The 19,365-nt window shown below is 37.1% G+C and overlaps 1 protein-coding gene across 1 annotated transcript in view; it reads left to right on the plus strand.

The window, feature by feature from the left end:
- Positions 1–11,275: 11,275 nt before the first annotated feature.
- The window catches only part of LOC101735623 (SLIT and NTRK-like protein 4), a 92,270-nt gene continuing 84,180 nt past the window's right edge, over positions 11,276–19,365 (plus strand). Inside the window, exon 1 of the mRNA XM_004932282.5 lies at positions 11,276–11,499. The gene's annotated coding sequence lies outside the window, so the exon portion shown is untranslated. The remainder of the gene's footprint in view (positions 11,500–19,365) is intronic.

The raw sequence follows: 19,365 nt of genomic DNA on the forward strand, positions 1-19,365 counted from the left end.
TGGCAGCCACCACGATAAGAGGGTTATTGTGTCGTGCCGCCTTTTCGAAATGCCGTTCCGATGTTGTCTTCAGATACTTAGATCAATCTAGAGCGATAGCGCGAATTTTGTCAAATCTTATTAAATTACTTGGCACCCCTGTTCAGACCTTCAGAGTACTGTTGACAACCGTGATGACATACGCCAGTGTGGTGTTCGCTCCCACGGCCCGCATACACGTAGACACCTTCCAATGACGTTTTTGCAGGCTAGTCGTCGGAGATCATAAGGTCATAAAAATCGCCATATCTTTGCCCTCGCTGGCGATTCCCCGACTCCTGCCTTAGTAGGAGTCAGTCACCGTTGCTGCTCCAAACACGTCCTTACGGATTCATCAGATCCATCAACCTCAGCACTAGACGCCTTCAGTTCTAACACTAGGAGCAGGCTTAGGGACCCTGATAACCGTACTCGTCGAACTTAGTAAGTAGTTCGACGTACACAACCTAACCGATACGTCAGCCCGTTGAGATTCTTGCTGGATCTTTTTTTTTTGTTTTTTTATTACTTTGATGGTTGAACGAGCTCACAGCCCACCTGGTGTTAAGTGGTTACTGGAGCCCATAGACATCTACAACATAAATGCGCCACCCACCTTGAGATATAGTTCTAAGGTCTCAGTATAGTTACGACGGCTGCCCCACCCTTCAAACCGAAAAGCATTACTGCTTCACGGCAGAAATAGGCAGGGTGGTGGTACCTACCCGTGCGGACTCACAAGAGGTCCTGCCACCAGTAATTACGCAAATTATAATTTTGCGGGTTTGATTTTTATTACACGATGTTATTCCTTCACCGTGGAAGTCAATCGTGAACATTTTGTTGAGTACGTATTTCATTTAGAAAAATTGGTACCCACCTGAGATTCGAACACCGGTGCATCGCTCAACACGAATGCACCGGACGTCTTATCCTTTAGGCCACGACGACTTCTTCGCAGCAGGTGCTCTTGAAATGTTAGGTCTTCTTTAGAGGCGCTCGAGCAGCTGTTAGGCAATCCTATCCCTATTGGCTGACCCTTTGGTCGTAAGACCTGTCCTGGTGAAACTGGAAAGGCCGGGTGATATTCACGAATGATTTTGACCGTGGACGCGTCGCGGGAATCGAAGCGATCCATTCTCGGGGTCACATTCTGGCCTCATACAAATGTCCCGTATAGAACCATCGTCAGCACAACCGTCTAAAGCAGCGCATCACCAATTACGCTCACCAAGACCAGCTGGATGAAATGGTACACGCATTAATCCCGACTTCAATCAGGATGACTAGAACAATGTGGATGTCGTCCAGTCCCACTATGCCACGTTCCTAAGTTTTTTCTTTTACTTCAAGCTCCTGCCTACAATCAAAACGATTTGAAGCCAGTTTCAGGTCTTCAAAAACACCCGTGTGAATTATAAGACTCCCAAATTATAACATGCTTCCTAATTGCATTGCAATTGCCCGTGAAGTTAACTTATTCGTAGCATGTTAACGGTTGTACTTAATTTAATTGTTGTAAGTGTAAATTGAACGTGACCATTTCGTAGGTAGGATGTCAAAATTAGTGGCTATCCAATGTCTGTTCTAAACTTTCACTAGTCAGCGAGTTTTATTGTCATTCTTCATTGTTTTTATTTTCTTATTAGATTAGATAGGTAGATGAGCTTATCGCCAACCTGGTGATTGATGGTAATGGAATAATACACGTAGGAACGGAATGTGTGGATGAATGACAGTAATGGAGCATTACTTGCTGCAGTGCTTCTGAGAATCTATCACCGGATCGGAAACGTGACCCGCTGAGAAGATCTGGCGAGAAACGCAGTGGGCCGTGTCTGAGGGTTAATTTGCTCGCTGAACCGACGGGTTTAACGAGAGCGGTGACCGGTGCTTAAGGCACAAGCACCAACAGTGGATTGGGAGGACCTGAAATGGCGTGTATTCAATAGCAAATTAGGATAAAGTAGAAAGAAAATATAAAAATTCATATAATAACCTGCAAGTTTCATTCTTTTTAACACGCCATCTCGTAGTATATAGTGGTACTTATACGTTCAAAATTATATGCCTATGTATTTCACTAGAGGGCACTGTTAATAAGACTGCATGTAACCGCACTAAATGATATTACCGAACTAGATATTAAAATAATAAAAACAAAACTCGATAATGTTTTAGTGGGACAATACTTATATTATATTAGTGGCTCGCGAAGTAATTCCATGATTTTGGTTAAGCTCAGAAACGCCATCTATCAAGTATATTAGGAAATAGCTTAAGTAATATCAAACAATGTGGTACTCAATTTCGCAAAAAAATAGTTATTAAAGTAACATATAGATGGTGGGTTTGTAAATTTTCTTAAAATTAGTGTGTTAGTAATAAAATTTATGTGTAAAAATAGCATAAGACCTAGAGACGGTTGGCCATCGCTGTCGGCTGCCGACGATCCTAACGCTAAGCAGGTTCATGGTAGCTGTACTCGAGCTTGTAGACCTTTGTGTTATTTTGGCTGTCTTAAATAACCGAATAGATTAATAGGGCTTCCTCCTTCGCTTAATAGTCCTCTTGATAAGTCTCTCGGATCAACCATCTAGCAAATAAATTACCGATTTGAAAATTAAAATCGATTTCACGAACTTCTCTATATGTTTTATTAGACGCTTTATATTATTAGCTTCACTTGTATGTATGTTTGTATGTTTGTAACTGACTCCTTTAGACGCGATTTTGACCCACTTTAAACGGTCAGATTTCATTCAAACTTTATAGATTTAACGAGGACCGATGGCAATTCAATATTTAAAAAAAATTTAAAAAAATTTTAATTCTCTAAAAAATGAGAAATAAATAATAGTTTAAAAAAACTAAAAAACACGCTTTATATCAACTTCAACTAAAAAATTAAAATTTATTTTAATAAATTTAAATTGAAAATAGTGTAAAAAAAATATTTTATTGTAAAAAAATCGTGGGGTGCATGGTGTTATTATTAGTTATAAATATTTTTCTGACAGATATGAGTAGAAGAATTATTATTTCAATAATATCTTAAAAGGCACCCCACGCTTTTTATTATAGTAGTAAAATATATATTTTTGTACACTATTTTCAATTTCAATTTATTAAAATTTTTTTTCTATTTTTTAGTAAAATTTGATTTAAAGCGTGTTTTTTTAGTTTTTTTAAACTATTGTTTTGCTTCTAAGATCTATTACGGTTTAATGCTTGTATTTATTTAGCTAAAATTTGATTTTTCCCTTTAACATTTTTGCGGAGTCTTTTACTGTATGCTTATGCTTATTATAAGCAGTTTATTATTTTTGCGTTAGTTATTCGTAAATTCAGTGGTTCATAGGCGCCCCTTAAGGCTGTAAATCAAAAAATTAAATTTAAATATGTAAATTTCATCTGCTTTTCTATTTGATAGATTACTAACGGGTTTCTTACTTGAGTGCACTAGAATGAGTTCGAATCGTGACAAATGGCGTGACGTCATGCAGCCAGAACATCTGCGCCTGACAGCATAAGCAGTTGACCACGACACCCTACTAAGAGCCCAACGACTGAGGTGAAGAAGAGAGATCCTTAATTTAGGACTCATTGACGGATCGACAATGGTGCATAGGTGTGAAGAGAGAGATTGAGAGAGAGCAGAATTTATTGCACACCAAGACACAATTAACATGGAACAGTCAACGGGCAGGTATAATTGTACAATAGTCGGTCTTATCGTTAAAAGCGAGCACCCTCATTATTATTATTTTTTTTGTTCAGAAGAAAATCGCCAGACTCCCATCTTCCACTGGGAATGGCGGGCGGGGTATGTCGGAGTCGAACCGACTAAAACCTCTTGTCGCTCAACAACCCACGTCCGAGGCTCACATGAGACAGAAGTCATGACAAGGCAAAATGGGGGAGAGTGAAGCGTTTAGTGCGGAGCACATCTCTCCCTTCACCCTCCCCCACGGGACGCCGGACCGGCGGTCGTCGGCGCCACGACCACCAGCCCTCTCGGTCGGCAGGCTGTCCGAAGCCCGCCCAAATGGCGCCAGTTAGAGTGAGTTATCCTACGGAATACCCCGCTGGGTCAGAATCAGCGTGGGTCGAGGATAGCCGGCCTTCCATCACCCGAATGCTCTTGCGTAAAACGCATGCAGATCAGCTTGCACGTCGTTTTCTTAGGTCCCCTTCGCCAGGCCCTAGCCCGTCATATGAGAGGGACCCACTTAAAGGGACAGGGCTTGGGCGAGATGGCCCCCGCTCGACGGCGACGGGCTTGTGCGTCCCACACGCGCCCCGCCACCCCCTTCTGCGAGATGGTGCACTCGCACAAGTCGAGCATCGATGCCACAACGCTCGGCAACGAGAAGTCGTTTCCTATTTTTGCGACGAGGGCACGGCGCCACCCTTCCCATGCAGGGCAGGCAACGAGCATGTGCTCCGCCGTGTCTAAGTCGCAATCAATGATGGAAGCGCCCACATAGGCGTTTTTGTCAAGAGAAATTATGAAAAGGATACAACAGGTGGGCATGTTGTTTATTATACATGAATCCATGATTTCACGGTTTCTGACAGCTTTAACAAAGGTACATTTAAATAATAATATAATGTTCTCAAGACAAATATTTTTTTATTAGCAAATAGTTTTTATGACTTTCGAAAAAGTATTACGATTGTATGAATCCACCATGAAAAAATAAAAAGGCTCATTCCTAATGGAAACTCTTTACGACTACGCTAAACTAATCATACAAAACGAAAATTTGTAATAACTCCATTTCCAATCTAACTTTCTTAAACAAAAACAATTGAACTTTTTTTTTGTCTAAGTTGTTTACTGAAATTAAATTACAGAAAAACTAAATTAACTTGAACTGCGACAGCGAATTGCATGAATTCTCAGAAAATATTAAACAGCCGGTGTTCATTATGTCCTTTAATTTAATATAGTTCCAAGTACAAACGGTTAACTTTTTTTTTTATTGCCTAGATATGTGGACGAGCTCACAGCCCACCTGGTGTTAAGTGGTTACTGGAACCCATAGACATCTACAACGTAAATGCGCCACACACCTTGAGATATAAGTTCTAAGGTCTCAGTATAGTTACAACGGCTGCCCCACCCTTCAAACCGAAACGCATTACTGCTTCACAGCAGAAATAGGTGGGGTGGTGGTACCCACCCGCGCGGACTCACAAGAGGTCCTACCACCAGTAATTACGCAAATTATAATTTTGCGGGTTTCATTTTTATTACACGATGCTATTTTCCTTCACCGTGGAAGTCAATCGTGAACAATTGTTAAGTACGTATTTTATTATAAAAATTGGTACCCGCCTGCGGGATTCGAACACCGGTGCATCGCTACATACGAATGCACCGGACGTCTTATCCTTTAGGCCACGACGACTTCAACTAACGTTCCCACGCATGAAGAATATCGTCAGAGAAAATATTAAACGTGTTTCGTTTTATCATATAATGAAAACTAAAGCTAAGTTGTTTCACTAGTAACATATAAAAGGCACTACAAATAACGAAAGCTAGACCCTGCAGTAAAATAACTGAGAGACTTACTGGTGAATTGGTGGTGGTAGGACCTCTTGTGAGTCCGCACGGGTAGGTTACCCTGCCTATTTCTACCGTGAAGCAGTAATGCGTTTCGGCTTGAAGGGTGAGGCAGCCGTTGTATACTGAGACCTTAGAATTTATATCTCAAGTTGGGTGGCGCATTTACATTGTAGATGTCTATGGGCTCCAGTAACCACTCAACACCTGGTGGGCTGTGAGCTAGTCCACCTATCTAAGCACGAAAAAAAAGAGACACAAACTCAAATCGACAAGAAATTAAACAAATCTATATCTTTCATGGCGAATGCTGTCATTATTCTTTCGAAAAGCTAATCAAATCTCTTTGTACTGAATAATGAATACATTTTCAATGTTGCCCTGTAATTAAGTTTACTTTCAAAAACTGTACTTACAAAGCAGATCCTGCAAAATAGATAGCCCGATATTAATAATATAGGCTAATTAAACAGAACTGGACATGCTGGATTAAAGTTAAATAGGAATAAAAAGAAAAAAAAAAGCCATAGACTTTATACAATAATAAAAAGAGCATATATGCGTGTGTGTCATAAATACATGGTAGGTTGTTTAATGTATATATTTTTTTTTAAATGTATTTTTAATGCATGATTTAAAAAAATATTAACATTCTGCACTCCTTCTCTATATTCTCTATAAGTGTGGGAAACTTATATACTCCTCCGTCTGCGCAATTTTCGTAAAAAGGGATACAAAGTTTTAGCTTCACGTATTAATAGACAAATTCAGATACTAACTACCCCGTAAGTCCCCGTTTATGAAATCGGTACTGATTGCGACACAATATTCATGAAATTCATCAAATTCGTTCAGTCCATTACGGTTTCTGGACCTCTTGTGAGTCCGCGTGTGTAAGTACCACCACCCTGCCTATTTCTGCCGTGAAGCAGTAATGCGTTTCGGTTTGAAGGATGGGGCAGCCATTGTAACTATACTTGAGAGCTTACAACTTATATCTCAAGGTAGGGGCGCATTTACATCGTAGATGTCTAAGGGCTGATGTAACCACTTAACACCAGGTGGGCTGTGAGCTCGTCCACCCATCTAAGCAATAAAAAAAAAACGTTAACTTTATATATTTTTTTTTATTCCATGTTATGTAGTGGTTCTTATTATGTTTACTTTTCCAAAAAATGTTTTTATCTATCTATAATCAAAATTGATACTAGCCATTTTGGTATTATGATTAACTTTAAGAGGAATCGAGTCAATAAGAAACGAAATTTCGTGATGTTTATCTTTATTGAGAATGAAAATAGCAGATGCGAAAAACGAACTCTGAGTAAATTTTATTGAAATTAAACCGACACAGTACAAAATCGTTTCGACGGCGTACGCTCTAGTGTTTTTACATTTTTTAAGAGCTATCTGTCGCGTGGAATGGACGTAAAACTCTCTGAACCGGTCACGGAACTCTATCAATAAACTCTACATACAGTTTATTGATAGAGTTCCGTGACATTTCGATGTTATTTTTGTTAACGCTTTGAACAGGCGGCCAACCGTGAACACTAGTGAAGATGTTTCACATTATATCATGCTTTTGATTAATTAATTATGTATGCAGGACAAAAAATATCTCATACAATTTCAATTGTTAAATACTTAAACTTATATATACCTTAGTCCAATATATGACGTCAATAAGATGACAAGTTATAATAATTATAATTATTATAGTAATCTATATATTAATACGTGAAGCAAAAACTTTGTATCCCTTTTTAAGAAAATTGCGCGGACGGAGGAGTATGACATTTTCCACACTTATAGTGAATATAGAGAAGAAGTGCACAATGCTAATATTTTTTTTAATTAATGCATAAAAGATACATTAAATCAATAAAGAAAACATTACACACACTACATACCATGTATTTGACGCACACACGCATGCATACTATTTATTGTCAAACTTTTGTTCTTGACGTCTGTTGTCAAATTGAGAATAGATTAAATATTTTTTGTCTTTGTTAATATTTTTTATAGTGTAGTCTTGGCGAACTTTGTGATTATAGAAGTATAAAATACAACCATAATAGTGTACAAACTTACAATTCCAATTAATTATAGTCGAATTTCGACTACTGCGGGACCTCTAGTCTATTAAATTATAATAATATAGACTATAGTTATACAGTACCCTATTTGTGGTTGTAATTTTCTCACTTTACTTTACCTATCCAAATTATTTTTGTGGCCTAGAAATCGGGTATTCAGATCTGGGACGAGATAGAATTTTATCAAAGAATTTCAGAGAAGACCTCAGGATTCGAGGCTTGCCTCGGAAGTCACGTTGTACTTAACGTGCTCTGGAAGCTTTAAATCTAGGCAGCGGTGAGGTCCTCTGTCTATTTTATGGTATTAAAAAAACTCAACTGACGAGTATGCACGTATAAGACTAATGTGGTTCAAATACGCTACATATGTGCTTCGAGTGCAGACCCACCTGGTATTTACCATTACTGGTGGTAGGACCTCTTGTGAGTCCGCACGGGTAGGTACCACCACCCTGCCTATTTCTGCCGTGAAGCAGTAATGCGTTTCGGTTTGAAGGGTGGGGCAGCCGTTGTAACTATACTTGAGACATTAGAACTTATATCTCAAGGTGGGTGGCGCATTTACGTCGTAGATGTCTATGGGCTCCAGTAACCACTTAACACTAGGTGGGCTGTGAGCTCGCCAACCCATCTAAGCAATAAAAAAATAAGTCATTACTAGAGACCGCAGACACCAGAATGTAAATTCGCCGCTGCATATCTTCAGACAAGTGATCGAAGTTTTAATTGTATTGTAAATTTACTCTTCTATCGTTCAGATCGTAATGTTTCGCTATAGATAGAAGGTGATACTCACCAGTGCGAGCTGGCTGTACAGTCTATGAATGCCAATATGAAGGACTGGGATTCAATGAATTTTGTTTTATGGCATTGTTTAAGCGAATTATCTCGAAAGTTGTTGGATTATGAAACCGTCTGATGATCTTATTTCGTAAACTATATCCGGAAGTTCTTTTTTTTCTGTAATGAAAAATTTTGAGATCTTTAACTTTTTTCTTTCGTCTTATTATAGTAACATAACGCAAATATGTACAAGGACCTAATAATAGTGTGAACATATCAAAGATTACCTACATGCGAATTTTTATGAATGAAAATTGTAGTAAATGCATTTCAGTAAATTATTAAGTAACATTTATTCGTTTCTTATTTGTTTTCTTTTTTTTTTAAAAAATACAGTACAATGTGAACTACGGTGCTGCGAAGATTTCTGGCTAAAGTCCAAACAGGAGAGTGGCACGTAGAACATGATAAAGAATGATAATGACTCTAGCGATCTGTGTAGTTCATGGACAATATATAACTTTGAAATAGTTCAGTTATGTAAAGCATAAAAACACTTACTTTTTGATTTGCCTCTTTTTAACATTTGCTATGATGACAGTAGGGTGTAATCTGAATCCAGTCCGAGCTCTCTTCATTATCCTGGATATTTTTATCACGATTCATAGAATACGTTCCGGTCTCAATCGTACGATCGAGTTTGATTGGGGTGAGACATAAGAATCAACTTCTCAATGCTTAAATATTCTACCGGGATGAAGGGTGGTATGGGACAGGTGTGAATTTTTTACATTGTTCCTACGGAAAAGCATCTTAATGGTCGGTACGGAATTACCCATTCAGATACCTTCAACCTGGAAGTTGACTGTGGATAAATGATGCGCCCCATAGATGTTATATATTTTTATTTTTATTGCTTAGATGGATGAACGAGCTCACAGCCCACCTGATGTTAAGTGGTTACTGGAGCCCATAGACATCTACAGCGTAAATGCGCCACCCACCTCGAGATATAAGTTCTAAGGTCTCAGTATAGTTACAACGGCTACCCCACCCTTCGAACCGAAACGCATTACTGCTTCACGGCGGAAATAGGCGGGGTGGTGATACCTACCCGTGCGGACTCCCAAGAGGTCCTACCACCAGTGATTACGCAAATTATACTTTTGCGGGTTTGATTTTTATTACATGATGTTATTCCTTCACCGTGGAAGTCAATCGTGAACATTTGTTGAGTACGTATTTCATTAGAAAAATTGGTACCCGCCTGCGGGATTCAAACACCGGTGCATCGCTTCATACGAATGCACCGGACGTCTTATCCTATAGGCCACGACGACTTTATGATGTTATATGATGATATGATGTTATATGGTTGCTATTCGAATTTTAGTATGGCGGTGGAAGCCCAAAAGGGCCCAAAGTATTTATTAACATGTATATCATTAAAACAGTCAAGTTATCAAGTTTGTGAGTTGTCCTGTCTCTATAATAATAAAATATTTTCTTTGAAGTCTTGTAGTAGAGTTTGAATTCTTGTCCAATAGCATCCCGGAAAGTCTATACGCATTAAACACCCACGCCGCTGTTGAATGGCCAAATCGAATACATAGGAACGACAAAGGGATTTAAGTTAGCTAGGTTCTAAGATCTCAAGTATAGTTACAATGGCTGCCCCACCCTTCAAACCAACGCATTACTGCTTCACGGCAGAAATCGGTAGGGTGGTGGTACCTACCCGCGTGGGCTCACAAGAGGTCCTACTACCAGTAATTACGCAAATTATAATTTTGCGGATTTGACTTTTATACACGATGTTATTCGTTCACCCTGGAAGTCAATCGTGATCATTTCTTAAGTATAACATTAGAAATATTGCTGGATTCGAAACCCGGCACAGTTGCATTGCTTTAGGCGACAACGATTTCTAATTACTTCTTTTTGGAATTTACTCCTAAAGGATCGATTTGATTAAATTCCCTTTCACTGAAGATTTACCTGCAGCGTAATCGGACCTTAAAAAAGAATATTGTAGACAAATGTGAATCAAAGCAAACTTCATTTAATTTTTGAACTGAATTTCGTAAATCTGATAAGAAATGAAAGAATATTTATGTGATATGAATTTTGTAGAACAGTTTATTTTCTCCTATCTTTTCTTCAGCAACAATTGTATTAAAATTTAAAGAATAAACTACAAACAAACAATCACGGGTTGGAACTGATACGCAGATTTTGTCCGATTTTTAATAATTTATATTTATAGTCAAGCTCTACAAAATACCTAGAGATGTAGTGTTTTTAACGTAGAACAAACTAATTTACAACTCGATGACTTTGATTTGGGGATATGACTTAAATAAGTTTATATTGGTTTAAATATCGTGTTTTGTAATTTAAATTCTTTTCTTTATTCTTTAGATCGCAATAGTTTAACAATATCCGTTACTATATTGAAAGAGTGTTCTTTTCTGACTAATAAATTGTAGAGCTTTACAATTTCTTAATAACTTAGAATCAAAAACCCATCAAGAAATTTTCAATTTATTAAAAATAATTTCTTGAACACAACATTAGACCCTCGGCATCTCATCCAATAAAAATCCTCATTGAACTTAATTAAATCAAAACGTGTGCACCCGTGGTAGAGATACAGTAAAAACAGCTTTTGACAGCTCGGCTTCGCAGCTTATGCGAAAATTTATAGAAAATTGCATGGTATGAGCGTTACGCTCATAGGGTGCGCGGAAACTCTGGGGGTGGATAGGAGCGTATTTAGAAATAGTAACTACAGCCACTGACTACTGCCAGTCTTCGCTTGGTGCGCGTTCCGTCAACACGTGTCCCGTCTTCCCTTACTCCGACTTTCTCGATCGTAATAAATTGAAATTAATTAATACACTCGTGTGTTCTGTGCATCGAACTGGATTTTTATGTTCCGTGTGAATGTTGAACTGTGGCTTTGGCTCGTTTCAACGCTGAAGGACTGTTTTTGAATATTAATGGTTTAGTGGACTTAAGGTACGTACTTATGGTTTGTGTTGGTTTAAATTTTAATTAGTAGCGCAACGAATATCAAAGGGAATGTCGAGGCTCATTCGCACTCGATTTTATTAGGAAATATTAAGTGTTTTTTTTTTTTTATAAAATGTAGAAGCTTCGTTTTTGTTACGCTTTAATTTTTAAATAAAAAATTTAATTCTGGCGTTTATAGGATGAAACAACAACATTGTCAAAGTCCATACGAAAACCTGTTCAATTAAAATTTAACTTTGTGCAATTGACCTTTATGAATAGTGTCAACCTTAAGGTCGAATTTAACAGGCAATTAATTTCACCTCTACATTTGTACTTAACCCAATGTTAAATTAAAAGTTTATTAACACCGTGCACAGTTTTTCTCATTGGAATACGATATTACCCAATGTTGTATACTCATAAGTGATTGCGTGTTATTTTAGGCTTCTTTACATATTCAACGCGATAAGAAAGTTGATACACAGCTGAAGGCAATTTATTATTTCAATAAAACACTCGGAACATCAAATATTAATGAATTATTGCATCTCGCCGATAAAACGCCGTCTTTAATGTTATTTCATGTGTCTTATCTATAACACATTTCCCCTACTACAACATCGTTAAGCTCAAGATCCAAAATATTGGTTACGACTAAATTGATATTGAATTTTACCTTGTTTTTTTAAAAATCGCTTTTTATAAGTTTTAGAATATTATATTATAAGTTGTTACAATTCCTTTATTTCGTCTAACCATATTAAGTCTCTTTGCAAGTAAGATAATTTTATTCTTATTTTTTCTTAGAAGCTTGGTTTCAAGTTTCGTCTTCAATTTCTGAAGTCTAAGCTCATTATAGATTACCGTCTAGATATTTAGAAGAATATAAGTTTGACTGTTCTTATCTAGGACTGTTTCTAACGTCCAGTTTGTTGCTATTGAGTCCTTAACGTAAATAATTGGTCGTTTCCTGCGGAAATGATATCCTTTTTGGGTTAAGCTTTACGTATTTTGTGCGTCACCATTATTCGATTGGCCATTCAACGATTTTAAGCATTAATGTAATTTAAAATGTTCGAGTATTAAAACAAAATTCACACCAGTTCGCAGAAGATTTATGAGATTTTCATGGGAATTGTCGGTCTCAGAGCTTTAGGTTGTAAACATACGCGTCAAGTCAACGAGTGAAAATCTATTTCTTCCTGTCTGCTAACTGTAAATCAGTCTTGTTTTATATCGATTTTAACATACTTTTTTTTAATGGTTTTAATTGTGAAATCGTAACATTCACACAGAATTTGTAATGAACAGACAGACGGTCCGTGATATTTATAGTAGCGATAATAAATTAAGTTAATAAGTGTTGCTGAAGTCATTAAATGATAATAAGTTTATATGCATGAATGTAAATATCTAAAGTCGTAATGAAATAAATAAAGTCTTCTAGTAAACTAAGCTTTACAAAGTTCGTTAAGTTTTTGAGATAGTTGTTAAGCAGTTTATTTCAAATATTTATCGAACATAAAAGAGCTTTGAGCGCCAAAAGCACCAACAAGGACCAAATTGTAATATCTGCCCTAATTTATAGAAATTTTCACTGAAAAAGATGTACACACGAATTAAAATAACCCTTTATCAATTTTAGTTTTAGCGATAATTAGTCAACCATGATCCATGCGTTTCTAGATGTTCAAGGCAAGTTAAATAAATTCTAATTAGTTCTTGAGTTCGTTCGAGAACCCACTATAGGGGTATCACGGCATTGTTTGTTTACATTTTACAACAGTATCGGGGGAGCAGTATATTTCATTACACCACATTTTCTAACGCAATAAATTAAATTATTTCTAATACAGGTGCTTCTTTTTTTACGGAAATACATTTTAAGATTATACTGTTTAATAATGTAAGTTCCATATAATTGTTATTTACGACTTCAATACAAAACGTGTTGCCGACAATAATAACTAGATTGCGTAAGAGCGGAGATAATTTAAGTGTGTTTTTTTTTGTTGGGCATGCGGCATGCCCGCTTACACGTAGCTTTCTGATAGATTACATACGAGTAAGTAATATAGTGAAATGAAGAAATTTGGGTTCAACTAAGATTAGTACTAGTCGTACTGTTGTATTTATTAGTATGGATATATCTAAAATACGTAAGTAGGGATAATAACAAAAAAAAGGGTGCGTGTACTTACGTACGCGCGTAAGAAGTTCAACTTTATTTATATATATATTTTTTTTTAATAATGAATAATGAATAGTAAATATTTAACCTTAATAATTTAATAATATTTAGTATGAATTATATTAATTAATACTTTTGTCATTTATATTAATTAGTAAATAATACATACGGATAGTTAACCTCAATTGTATTGGAGCACTTGTGGGCAACTTCGTTTCTGTTAATTTTGTGTCACGGTGCGAGCGCATCGTTAAATTTAACTCATAAATTTTTCATAATTCGCCTAAAGAAGTATAACTTCAAAAATTCGCTGTTGAATCTTTTTTTTCTGTTATAATAGCCACTGTACGCAGGTGAACATACGGCCCATCTTATGGTCACCATCGTTCACGGACGTTGGCAACGTCAAAGACAAGCCGTTTCCTACTACTTACCTTATAACTAAGGGGATACATATATGGCCAGAAGTACCGTGCCAATTTTACGATTTAAAACTTCTGATCCTTAAAAGACAATTCTATCATCATTTGTCATCGTCTAATTCCATTTCATTGCGATCCGTAATTCAGTTTACTATGAAACAAAATACCATTAGTCATATAGTTAAAAAGTATCACAAATAAAAACGGAAAGAGCCGTATCGATAGACATTATTAGCCGGTCAACTAATACGGGAAGGTCACGAAACTTCGTACAAGCCGGCGTCTTGTTTATTGGCTAATGTTTTTCCATGTAGAAACATTAGATTTTCGGTCACCGAACTTTCATATGGCGGAAATGCGCAAGGAATTTCCTCTTTGAGTGGTCGAAGTAAAATTTCGTGTTCCGACAGCCTTTGGTACGTTTAAGAACATAGGATATTCAATTTGTAAGCAAGTGTGCATTCCTGGCTTAACCGGACCGTACGATAGATTCACTGTTTCACATACTCGGAGATAGATTTACCTATTGCTTTGTCTCGCAACATTGTTTGTGTTGCAGTCTGTGGAGCACACTCCTATAACGTTTTCAATGAATCGTGCAGAGTTTAGTTCTGTTGATACGTTTATCAAACCTTATACACCTTTTATTATTCATAAAACAATAAAAGAATTGTATTGTTATATATTAATTTAATATTATTTAAGTTATATATTAACAACGGCTGTCTGGTGTAGTGGTAAGTGACGTGGTCACTACACAAGGGGGTCGCGGGTTCGAATCCCGCCAAGGGAAGATATTTGTATGATAAATATAAATGTATTTTCCAGGGTTATGGATGTATATTAAATATATGTATGTGTATAATAAAAATCTTTCATTTATTTATTTCCGTTATCTGGTACCTGTAACACAAGTTCTTTACGAACTTATCACGGGCCCAGTTAACGTGGCGTGATTGTTAGTAAATATTTATTTATTTATTAAATCTTCAAAATTCGAAATTATTAAATATTTGTTTGAAATGTCTCTAACGTTATGAATAACGGAAATATGCAAATACATTTTAAGTACAAAGTCACTGATAGTCCAAATTCTCAATGTCTTTAAATAAGCTTTAGATTCCAACCGGGAATATAATATGAACCCCATGTTACAGTGGACAGAATCACTAACAACTGAACCAACGAGCCGGTGAAGTCAAATTTCGAAGTAGCCGACAAATCACTGAATAAATAACACGATGCAATTCAAAATTAAAAAGCTTATTAAATATTGAGTACTACCCATTATCATAATAAATACGTTATGTTTGTATATCGGTTAAACAAACTAGCGAACTAGTTTTCCAATTAAAATTTCAAAGCGACGAATACGGTAAAACTTTATCGATGAACAAACATGTACGTATAAAATTTCCCTTGAACATTTTGTGGAACTAACTTAATTAAGTTATTGGAAATGCGAAAGAAACGACGCCCATAGCAAACACCGACAAGCAATTATGAAGTAGATTCAAAGTTTCCGTCAATGTATTTATTTTATAATCAATAACAATAAGAAACAATGCATAAAGATTCGTTTAAAGACAAAGTAATCGGTCTAAAATTATAATATTAGTTATAGTTTTATTTGTGTTTTTTGATTTTTTCGTGACAACTTGAAAATTTCTCACGTGTCACGTCACGTATGTATGTACTATGTACAACACCCATCCCACGTATATCATTTTTAAATACTTGTGGTAGGACCTCTTGTGAGTCCGCGCGGGTAGGTAACACCACCCCGCCTATTTCTGCCGTAATGCGTTTCGGTTTGAAGGGTGAGGCAGCCGTGTAACTATACTTGAGACCTTAGAACTTATATCTCAAGGTGGGTGGCGCATTTACGTTGTAGATGTCTATGGGCTCCAGTAACGACTTAACACCAAGTGGGCTGTGAGCTCGTCCACCCATCTAAGCAATAAAAAAAAAAAAACTTTCCCAACACCAAGCCCATGCTTCTTTTATGAACTAAAATCCTGCATTTTTTAACAGTAACATTGAATTTAAATAGAAACCAACGGACGAAGGCAGTTCTCTATTGTACACCATAAAAATACCACAATCTTAAATCACCAATATTCAGAAACCCGAAACCACTTAGATCCAAAGTGGATTGATTCTAAACATTCCCTAATAAAACAACTTTTACTGCCCGTATGTATATCATAGTTTCTATATCGGTACTATAAAAGCCAGTAAGGGCAGTAAGATGCTTTATAACTGTGCTATTAGCGCCAATTAGTCGACTTGAAGCGGTGCGTTTGATGGGCATTTGTTGTAAATAAAATTGACCGATTCGGAACGATCTCCGAGGGCGGGCGCGGTATCAATCTTTAACCTAACATAGTTCAATTTTATGTTTTCTAATTATTAATTAAACGTTATTAATATTTGATGGTTTATCACAGATTTCTTGTGTTTTTCAGAGTTGTGACACTGAATTGTTTTGTTGTTACGTCGCTACCAATGAAATTATATTAAATCCTTATTATTTCGATGTGTGCTGTTTAGATATGACAATTATTTTATTAAATAGCTTACTGGAATGAAGAAAAATAATATATTAAAAACTATTACAATCTTATTTTGTCAGCATACTTAATAATACAAATTATAAGCAAAGCACCAATAAAATTAAATGTAATTATGTACATTTACAATGTTTTTGTACATTATCTTTTGAATAAATTACATTAAAATTCATAAGGTAAATTACCCTTACAATGCCAAATGCAATTCGATTTGCATTTAGCGAAAAATCACGTACAGATCCATGCGAAAACACTAAAGCGACTTGGTAACAAAACTACAAAATAAAGCACCTGAAACTGCCCATCCGGTTGGTCCGTCAGCTCAAGGTCAGCGAGGCATGGAAAAAGCCATGCTCGGAGTTTCCCTGAAGGATAACATTCGGAATGAGGTTATTCGACAGAGAACTAAAGTCATCGACATAGCTCAAAGACTCAGCAAGCTGAAGTGGCAGTGGGTTGGCCATATATGCCATAGAGTTGACCATCGCTGGAGCAGACGGGTTCTCGAGTGGAGACCGCGCAGCGGAAGACGTAACGTGGGACGCCCCCTGGCTAGGTGGTGCGATGACTTCCGAACGATGGCCGGCAAGAAGTGGATGAGGAGAGGCGAAGACCGGGCTCAGTGGTGTGGATTGGGAAAGGCCTATGTCCAGCAGTGGATGACTGTGAGCTGCTCATGATGACACTGCACATCCACTAGTATCATCACGTAGTATCAGGTAGTTGTAAAGCTATATGGTATCTTATATTTTTTACTGGTATTTTTCTTTTATTGCACTTGTAGGCAGACGAGCGTACGGCCCACCCGATGATGAGTGGTTAACGTCGCTCATGGACGTCAGCAATGCTAGGGGCAGAGCAAAGTCGCTGCCTAAAAATAGATGATTATAGCGAATTGTTATGATAGGTATTACCATCATGTCATTTCTATCCAGAAATAGTCACACGTTGATCAGTGGAATATGTGTTTATTAAAATTGAGATTTCGACTTAATAACTAAAGGTTATGTGTCTAAAAGCGAAGCGGCGACGCATAGAAAGGTTAGGAATAGGAATAGGTTTTAAGAATTAAAAAACAGTTTGTTTATTATTAAGCCTATTTAATAAGCCTCTATAAGCACTATATTTTTTCATAATTTTTTATTGCATAGATGGGTCAATGAGCTCACAGCCCACCTGGTGTTAAGTGGTTACCGGAGCCCATAGACATCTACAACGTAAATGCCGCAACCCACATTGAGATATGAGTTCTAAAATCTCAGTATAGTTACAACGGCTGGCGCACCCTTCAATATATATTACATTGCAGTTGGCATTCGCTTCGTCATTTCGATGGACTCCTGTAATACCGGGTAAGTAGATCATACACATGATCTAATACACCAATTAAAAATAATAATTTCAACAAGCTGAACGCTTTAGGCTATAATCACCAGGTGCAGTTGGAATAAATTGTTGACCTTCCTTCTTCCTCCCCCAACTAAGCTGTTTCACGGTCAGTGTCCACTATAAATCTTTTAATGGTGATTATTTATTGTTCGATCACTAAGAAAGGCACGAATGCCCGCGGCGATCTCTCGTATTACTCAAATTCAGTTCCCGAGAAAAAATTACACGTTATATCCGTTTAATAGCAACGAATTAGGCATTTTATCCAGAAGTCGTTTCGGGGACTGTTATTATGTGTAGTAAAATGGATGTATGAGATATTGATGGTACGGATGGCGTGTGGCTAAGATTGTAATTCACTTTGGTTTTATTAGTCGTATTCGTGTCTAAAATATTATGGAAGCGGCGACGTATAGAGAGCAAAAAGCGGCTTTAAGAAATCAAAAGGAGTTTGTTTACTATTAAACCTATTTTATAAGCCTTTATAATATTGTAAGCTACATAAGTAATAGAACAAAATTTACTTCATATTCCTTCAAATCACAAATATGCTTTTTTAAGTCACGAATGACTTAAAAACGCATATAATATGGTAATATATAACGACTATTTTTTTTTACGTGCTTGGACGAGCTCACAGCCCACCTGATGTTAAGAACCTCTGGAACCGTTTGGAACCTCTGGGTCTGCGGAGGGACTTCGGTTCCCTCTGTATTTTGTACCGTATGTTCCATGGGGAGTGCTCTGAGGAATTATTCGAGATGATACCGGCATCTCATTTTTACCATCGCACCGCCCGCCACCGGAGTAGAGTTCATCCATACTACCTGGAGCCACTGCGGTCATCCACAGTGCGTTTCCAGAGATCTTTTTTGCCACGTACCATCCGGCTATGGAATGAGCTCCCCTCCACGGTGTTTTCCGAGCGCTGTCATGTCCTTCTTCAAACGAGGCTTGTGGAGAGTATTAAGCGGTAGGCAGCGGCTTGGCTCTGCCCCTGGCATTGCTGAAGTCCATGGGCGACGGTAACCACTCACCATCAGGTGGACCGTAAGTCAGTCTGCCTACAAAGGCAATAAAAAAAAAAGTGGTTACCAGAGCCCGTAGACATCTACAACGCAAATGCCGCCACCCACCTTGAGATATGAGTTCTAAGGTTATTATTATAAGTTATTTATGTTACTAAACAAAAACGTTATACTCAAAAAACACAAGCCAACTTTTCTTTTCTTCACATACAATTCCACTTTCTCTCGAAAATGTTTCGTTACTAAACTCACTAGAAAACTAATTC

Source organism: Bombyx mori, chromosome 5 (genome assembly GCF_030269925.1).
Source record: "Bombyx mori chromosome 5, ASM3026992v2".
Classification (NCBI taxonomy): Eukaryota; Metazoa; Arthropoda; class Insecta; order Lepidoptera; family Bombycidae; genus Bombyx; species Bombyx mori.